General features: G+C 38.9%; 1 non-coding gene across 1 annotated transcript; it reads right to left on the reverse strand.

The window, feature by feature from the left end:
• Positions 1–7679: 7679 nt before the first annotated feature.
• On the reverse strand, positions 7680–7785 carry LOC138847166 (U6 spliceosomal RNA). Its single transcript, XR_011384815.1, has one exon. It is a non-coding gene; the product is annotated as a U6 spliceosomal RNA (small nuclear RNA).
• Positions 7786–8027: the final 242 nt, after the last annotated feature.

Below are 8027 nucleotides of genomic sequence, written 5' to 3' on the forward strand. Positions count from 1 at the left end.
AGAAAAAGAAATAAAGTAATTACTTTGAATACAAAAAATTCATATCTTCAGTTAATACCAGCTAGGAATTTTATAGCAAAGTAAAGGAAAAAAACAAGTAACTTAGTTTTGATATTTTCACTCAATTTGCTAAAGTCCCATATGATGTACTAAGTAAATGATATTTCACTTTGAATAACTAAAAGCAGTATGTATTTTTTCACCTTGTATGGAAATGTGGTTATTCGAAGTAGTGTGTTTCCATTGTAATTAAATGTTGATGAAATAAGTAATTTTCATTGAACTTCATCAGGTAAGAAGAAATTATTAGCATTTATTACGGCTGTGACATTTCAAAAAGATCAAGTTAAAAGGAATGAAACTTTTTTTTTCTATCACCTTGTTTTTTTTTTAACTTTTATTTAATGAATATAAATTTCCAAAGTACGATTTATGGATTACAATGGCTTCCCCCACATACCGTCCCTCCTACCCATTACCCTCCCCTTCCCCACTCCCTCTCCCCTTCCATTCACATCAAGATTCATTTTCAATTATCTTAATATACAGAAGATCAGCTTAGTAAACATTAAGTAAGGATTTCAACAGTTTGCTCTCACACAGAAACATAAAGTGAAAAATAATAGATGATTTTTTTTTAATGATGATGAAATCAGATCAGACCTATTGTCATGTTTAATCCCAGTGAGAGTCAAGTTGGGAGTTGATAATTTCTTTTCTTTTTTTTTTTTTTTTTACAGAAGATCAGTTTAGTATGCATTAAGTAAAGATTTCAACAGTTTGCACCCCCATAGAAACACAAAGTGAAATATATTGTTTGAGTACTCGTTATAGCATTAAATCTCAAAACACAGCACATTAAGGACAGAGATCCTACATGAGGAGTAAGTGCACAGTGACTCCTGTTGTTGACTTTACCAATTGACACTCCTGTCTATGGCATCAGTAGTCTCCCTATGCTCCGGTCATGAGTTTCCAAGGCTATGGAAGCCCTCTGAGTTCTCCGACTCTTATCTTGTTTAGACAAGGTCATAGTCAAAGTGGAGGTTCTCTCCTCCCTTCAGAGAAAGGTACCTCCTTCTTTGAAGACCTGTTCTTTCCACTGGGATCTCACTCGCAGAGATCTTTTTGCCAGAGTGTCTTGGCTTTCCATGCCTGAAATACTCTCATGGGCTTTTCAGCCAGATCCGAATGCCTTTAGGGCTGATTCTGAGGCCAGAGTGCTGTTTAGGACATCTGCCATTCTATGAGTCTGCTGAGTATCTCACTTCCCATGTTGGATCACTCTCCCCTTTATTTATTCTATTGGTTAGTATTAGCAGGTACTAGACTTGTTTATGTGCTCCCTTTGACTCTTAGTCCTTTCATTATGATCAATTGTGAACTGAAATTGATCACTTGGAATAGTGAGATGGCATTGGTGCATGCCACCTTGATGGGATTGAATTGGTATCCCCTGGTATGTTTTTAACTCTACCATTTGGGGCAAGTCAGCTTGAGCATGTCCCAAATTATACATCTCTTCCCTCTCTTATTCCCACTCTTATGTTTAACAGGGATCACATTTCAGTTAATTTTGAACACTTAAGAATAACTGTGTATTTTTTTTTTAATTTTTCATAGGCAGAGTGGACAGTGAGAGAGAGAGACAGAGAGAGAAAGGTCTTCCTTTTGCCGTTGGTTCACCCTCCAATGGCCGCCGCTGCAGCCGGCGCACCGCGCTGATCCGATGGCAGGAGCCAGGATCCAGGTGCTTTTCCTGGTCTCCCATGGGGTGCAGGGCCCAAGCACCTGGGCCATCCTCCACTGCACTCCCTGGCCATAGCAGAGAGCTGGCCTGGAAGAGGGGCAACCGGGACAGAATCCGGTGCCCCGACCGGGACTAGAACCCGGTGTGCCGGCGCTGCAAGGTGGAGGATTAGCCTATTGAGCCGCGGCGCCGGCTCATAACTGTGTATTAATTACAGAATTAAACCAGTCATATTAAGTAGAACAGACAAAAAAATACTAAGAGGGATAATGTATTAAGTTGTTCATTAACAGTCAGGGCTATGCTGATCGAGTCACCGTTTCCCATAGAGTCCGTTTTACTTCAGGAGGTTTCTTACTGCGGTATAGTATTCTTTTTTTTTTTTTTTTTGTGGGAGGATGTATTTATTTATTTATTTATTTATTTTTTATCTTTTATTTAATGAATATAAATTTCCAAATTACGACTCATGTGTTACAATGGCCTCCCCCCCATACCGTCCCTCCCACCCACAACCCTCCCCTTTCCCACTCCCTCTCCCCTTCCATTCACATCAAGATTCATTTTCAATTATCTTAATATACAGAAGATCAGCTTAGTATACCTTAAGTAAGGATTTCAACAGTTTGCTCCCACACAGAAACATAAAGTGAAAAATAATAGATGATTTTTTTTAAATGATGATGAAATCAGATCTGACCTATTGTCATGTTTAATCCCAGTGAGAGTGAAGTTGGGAATTGATAATTTCTTTCTTTTTATTTTTTTTTTTACAGAAGATCAGTTTAGTGTACATTAAGTAAAGATTTCAGTCGTTTGCACCCCCATAGAAACACAAAGTGAAATATACTGTTTGAGTACTCGTTATAGCATTAAGCCTCAGTGTACAGCACGTTAAGGACAGAGATCCTACATGAGGAGTAAGTGCACAGTGACTCCTGTTGTTGACTTTACCAATTGACACTCCTGTTTATGGCATCAGTAATCTCCCTATGCACCAGTTATGAGTTTCCAAGGCTATGGAAGCCCCTTGAGTTCTCCGACTCTTATCTTGTTTAGACATGGTCATAGTCAAAGTGGAGGTTCTCTCCTCCCTTCAGAGAAAGGCACCTCCCTCTTTGAAGACCTGTTCTTTCCACTGGGATCTCACTCACAGAGATCTTTTTGCCAGAGTGTCTTGGCTTTCCATGCCTGAAATACTCTCATGGGCTTTTCAGCCAGATCCGAGTGCCTTTAGGGCTGATTCTGAGGCCAGAGTGCTATTTAGGACATCCGCCATTCTATGAGTCTGCTGAGTATCTCACTTCCCATGTTGGATCACTCTCCCCTTTATTTATTCTATCGGTTGGTGTTAGCAGATACTAGACTTGTTTATGTGCTCCCTTTGACTCTTAGTCCTTTCATTATGATCAATTGTGGACTGAAATTGATCACTTGGGGTAGTGAGATGGCATTGGCACATGCCACCTTGATGGGATTGAATTGGAATCCCCTGGTATGTTTCCAACTCTACCAATTGGGGCAAGTCAGCCCGAGCATGCCCCAAATTATACATCTCTTCCCTCTCTTATTCCCACTCTTATGTTTAACAGGGATCACATTTCAGTTAATTTTCACCACTTAAGAATAACTGTGTGATAATTACAGAATTAAACCAGTCATATTAAGTAGAACAGACAAAAAAAAATACTATGAGGGATAATGTATTAAGTTGTCCATTAGCAGTCAGGGCTATGCTGATCAAGTCACCATTTCTCATAGTGTCCATTTCACTTCAGGAGGTTTCCTTTTTGGTGTTCAGTCAGTTGTCACCGATCAGGGAGAACATATGGTATTTGTCCCTTTGGGACTGGCTTATTTCACTCAGCATGATGTGTTCCAGATTCCTCCATTTTGTTGCAAATGACTGGATTTTGTTGTTTCTTACTGCGGTATAGTATTCTAAAGAGTACATATCCCATAATTTCTTTATCCAATCTACCGTTGATGGGCATTTAGGTCGGTTCCAGGTCTTAGCTATTGTGAATTGAGCTGCAATAAACATTAGGGTGCAGACCGCTTTTTTGTTTGCCAATTTAAATTCCTTTGGGTAAATTCCAAGGAGTGGGATGGCTGGGTCGAACGGTAGGGTCATATTCAGGTTTCTGAGGAATCTCCAGACTGACTTCCATAGTGGCTTGACCAGTTTGCATTCCCACCAACAGTGGGTTAGTGTCCCTTTTTCCCCACATCCTCGCCAGCATGTGTTGTTGGTAGATTTCTGAATGTGAGCCATTCTAACTGGGGTGAGGTGAAACCTCATTGTGGTTTTGATTTGCATTTCCCTGATTACTAATGACCTTGAACATTTTTTCATGTGCCTGTTGGCCATTTGGATTTCCTCTTTTGAAAAATGTCTATTGAGGCCCTTGGCCCATCTCTTAAATGGGTTGTTGGTTTTGTTTTTGTGGAGTTTCTTGATCTCTTTGTAGATTCTGGTTATTAACCCTTTATCTGTTGCATACTTTGCAAATATTTTTCCCCATTCTGTCGGTTGTCTCTTCACTCTCCTGACTGTTTCTTTTGCAGTACAGAAACTTCTCAATTTGATGCAATCCCAATAGTTGATTTTGGCTTTGACTGCCTGTGCGTCCCGCGTCTTTTCCAAAAACTCTTTGCTTATGGTAATATCTTGAAGGGTTTCTCCAATGTTCTCTAATAACTTGATGGTGTCAGGTCGTAGATTTAGGTCTTTAAACCATGTTGAGTTGATTTTTGTGTAAGGCGTAAGGTAGGGGTCTTGCGTCATGCTCTGCACGTGGAAATCCAGTTTTCCCAGCACCATTTATTGAATAGACTGTCCTTGCTCCAGGAATTGGTTTTAGATCCTTGATCAAATATAAGTTGGCTGTAGATGTTTGGGTTGATTTCTGGTGTTTCAATTCTGTTCCATTGGTCTATCCATCTGTTTCTGTACCAGTACCATGCTGTTTTGATTACAACTGCCCTGTAGTATGTCCTGAAATCTGGTATTGTGATGCCTCCGGCTTTGTTTTTGTTGTACAAGATTGCTTTAGCTATTCGAGGTCTCTTGTGCCTCCATATAAATTTTAGCACCAATTTTTCCAGATCTGAGAAGAAGGTCTTCGGTATCTTGATTGGTATTGCATTGAATTTATAAATTGCTTTTGGGAGAATGGACATTTTGATGATGTTGATTCTTCCAATCCATGAGCATGGAAGATTTTTCCATTTCTTTGTATCCTCTTCTATTTCTTTCTTTAAGGTTTTGTAATTTTCATCGTAGAGATCCTTAACGTCCTTGGTTAAGTTTATTCCAAGGTATTTGATTGTTTTTGTAGCTATTGTGAATAGGATTGATCTTAGAAGTTCTTCCTCATCCATGGCATTGTCTGTGTATACAAAGGCTGTTGATTTTTGTGCATTGATTTTATACCCTGCTACTTTGCCAAAAATCTTCTATGAGTTCCAATAGTCTCTTAGTAGAGGTCTTTGGGTCCCCTAAATAAAGAATCGTGTCATCTGCAAAGAGGGATAGTTTGAGTTCTTCCTTCCCAATTTGTATCCCTTTAATTTCTTTTTCTTGCCTAATAGCTCTGGCTAGAACCTCCAGAACTATATTGAATAGCAGTGGTGAGAGTGGACATCCCTGTCTGGTACCAGATCTCAGTGGAAATGCTTCCAACTTTTCCCCATTCAATAGGATGTTGGCTGTCGGTTTTTCATAGATTGCTTTGATTGTATTGAGGAATGTTCCTTCCAAACCCAGTTTGCTTAGAGTTTTCATCATGAATGGGTGTTGTATTTTATCAAATGCTTTCTCGGCATCTATTGAGATAATCATATGGTTTTTCTTCTGCAGTCTGTTAATGTGGTGTATCACATTGATTGTCTTGCGCACATTAAACCATCCCTGCATACCAGGGATAAATCCCACTTGGTCTGGGTGGATGATCTTTCTGATGTGTTGTTGCATTCTATTGGCGAGAATTTTATTGAGGATTTTTGCATCTATGTTCATCAGGGATATTGGTCTGTAATTCTCTTTCAGTGCTGCATCTTTTTCTGGCTTAGGAATTAAGGTGATGCTGGCTTCATAGAAAGAATTTGGGAGGATTCCCTCTTCTTCGATTGTTCTGAATAGTTTGAGAAGAATTGGAGTTAGTTCTTCTTTAAATGTCTGGTAGAATTCAGCAGTGAATCCATCTGGTCCTGGGCTTTTCTTTGTTGGGAGGGCCTTTATTACTGTTTCAATTTCTGTCTCAGTTATGGGTCTGTTTAGGTTTTCGATGTCTTCCTGGTTCAATTTAGGTAGGTTGCATGTGTCCAGGAATCTATCTATTTCTGATAGGTTTCCCTGTTTGCTGGCATACAAGTCCTTGTAGTAATTTCTGATGATTCTTTTTATTTCTGTGGTGTCTGTTGTTACGTTTCCTTTTTCATCTCTGATTTTATTGATTTGGGTCTTTTCTCTTCTTTTTTTAGTTAGTTGGGCCAATGGGGTGTCAATTTTGTTTATTTTTTCAAAAAACCAGCTCCTCGTTTGGCTGATTTTTTGTAATGTTTTTCTTGATTCAATCCTGTTGATTTCTTCTCTGATTTTAATTATTTCTCTTCTCCTACTAGATTTGGGTCTGGTTTGCTGTAGGTTTTCTAGATCCTTGAGGTGAATTGAAAGCTCATCTATTTGGTGCCTTTCCAATTTCTTGATGTAGGCACCTATTGATATAAACTTTCCTCTTAACACTGCTTTTGCTGTGTCCCATAAGTTTTGGTATGTTGTGTTGTTATCCTCATTTACTTCCAGAAAGTTTTTGATTTCTCTTTTGATTTCTTCTATGACCCATTGTTCATTCAGGAGCCTGTTGTTCAATCTCCATGTGTTTGCATATGCTCTAGGGATTCCTGAGTTGCTGATTTCCAACTTCATTCCTTTATGGTCTGAGAAGCTGCATGGTATGATTCTAATTCTTTTGAATTTGCTGAGACTTGCTTTATGGCCTAGTATGTGGTCAATCCTAGAGAAGGTTCCATGTACTGCTGAGAAGAATGTAAATTCTTTAAGTGTAGGATGAAAAGCTCTGTAGATATCTGTTAGATCCATTTGGGCTATAGTTTTGTTTAAATCTACTGTATCCTTGTTGATCTTCTGTCCTATTGATCTGTCTATTTCTGAGAGTGGAGTTGAAGTCCCCCAGTACTATTGTATTGGGGTCTAAATCTCCCTTTAAGTCCGTTAACAAGTCTTTTAGATAAACCGGTGCCCTGTAGTTAGGTGCATATACATTGATAATTGTTATATCTTCCTGTTGAATTGATCCCTTAATCATTATGTAGTGTCCCTCTTTGTCTCTCTTAATGGTTTTTGTGGTAAAGTTTATGTTGTCTGAAATTAAGATGGCTACGCCCGCTCTTTTTTCATTTCTGTTGGCATGGTATATCTTTTTCCAGCCTTTCACTTTCAGTCTGTATGGATCTTTGTTGGAAAGATGAGTTTCTTGTAAGCAGCAAATAGATGGGTTTTGTTCCGTAACCCAATCAGCCAATCGGTGTCTTTTAACTGGACAGTTCAGGCCATTCACGTTCAATGTGACTAATGATAAGTGGTAACTTTGCCCTGCCATTTGCCAAAGATAAGTTCTAATATATGCTTTGAATTTCCTGTGATCTTTTGCTGTGAGCTTTCCTTCCTTGGTTTCCTTCCTTTACCTTCTTTCATATTGATGACCGTGTTTCTTTGTTTCTGTGTGTAACACATCTTTAAGCATCTTTTGCAGGCCGTACGAGTGGCCACAAAGTCTTTCAATTTCTGTTTGCTATGAAAGGTCTTTATTTCACCTTCATTCACAAATGAGAGCTTAGCAGGATATAATATTCTGGGCTGGCAGTTTTTCTCTTTTAGTACCTGGGCTATATCTCGCCATTCCCTAAAAATATGGAACGCTTCACGAATTTGCGTGTCATCCTTGAGCAGGGGCCATGCTAATCTTTCTGTATCATTCCAATTTTAGTATATGTGCTGCTGAAGCGAGCACGAGGAATGAAACTTCTGACAACTTTGCTCATCACATGAATTATTACTTTGGTTCACTTTTGGAAAGAAGAATGAGATTTCATAAGATTAGTTTTAATAATATCAAGAGATTAACATTTCTTACATCAAATTTTATTTGTCACAACAAGAGTTATTTATTGTTCAACATGTTATTTATCCATGGCTCACAATAGCTGTTGAGTATTCAGTTTTCTTAAAAACATGTGGGGGGAGGCATTTGGT

Source organism: Oryctolagus cuniculus, chromosome 19, assembly GCF_964237555.1.
Source record: "Oryctolagus cuniculus chromosome 19, mOryCun1.1, whole genome shotgun sequence".
Taxonomy (NCBI): domain Eukaryota; kingdom Metazoa; phylum Chordata; class Mammalia; order Lagomorpha; family Leporidae; genus Oryctolagus; species Oryctolagus cuniculus.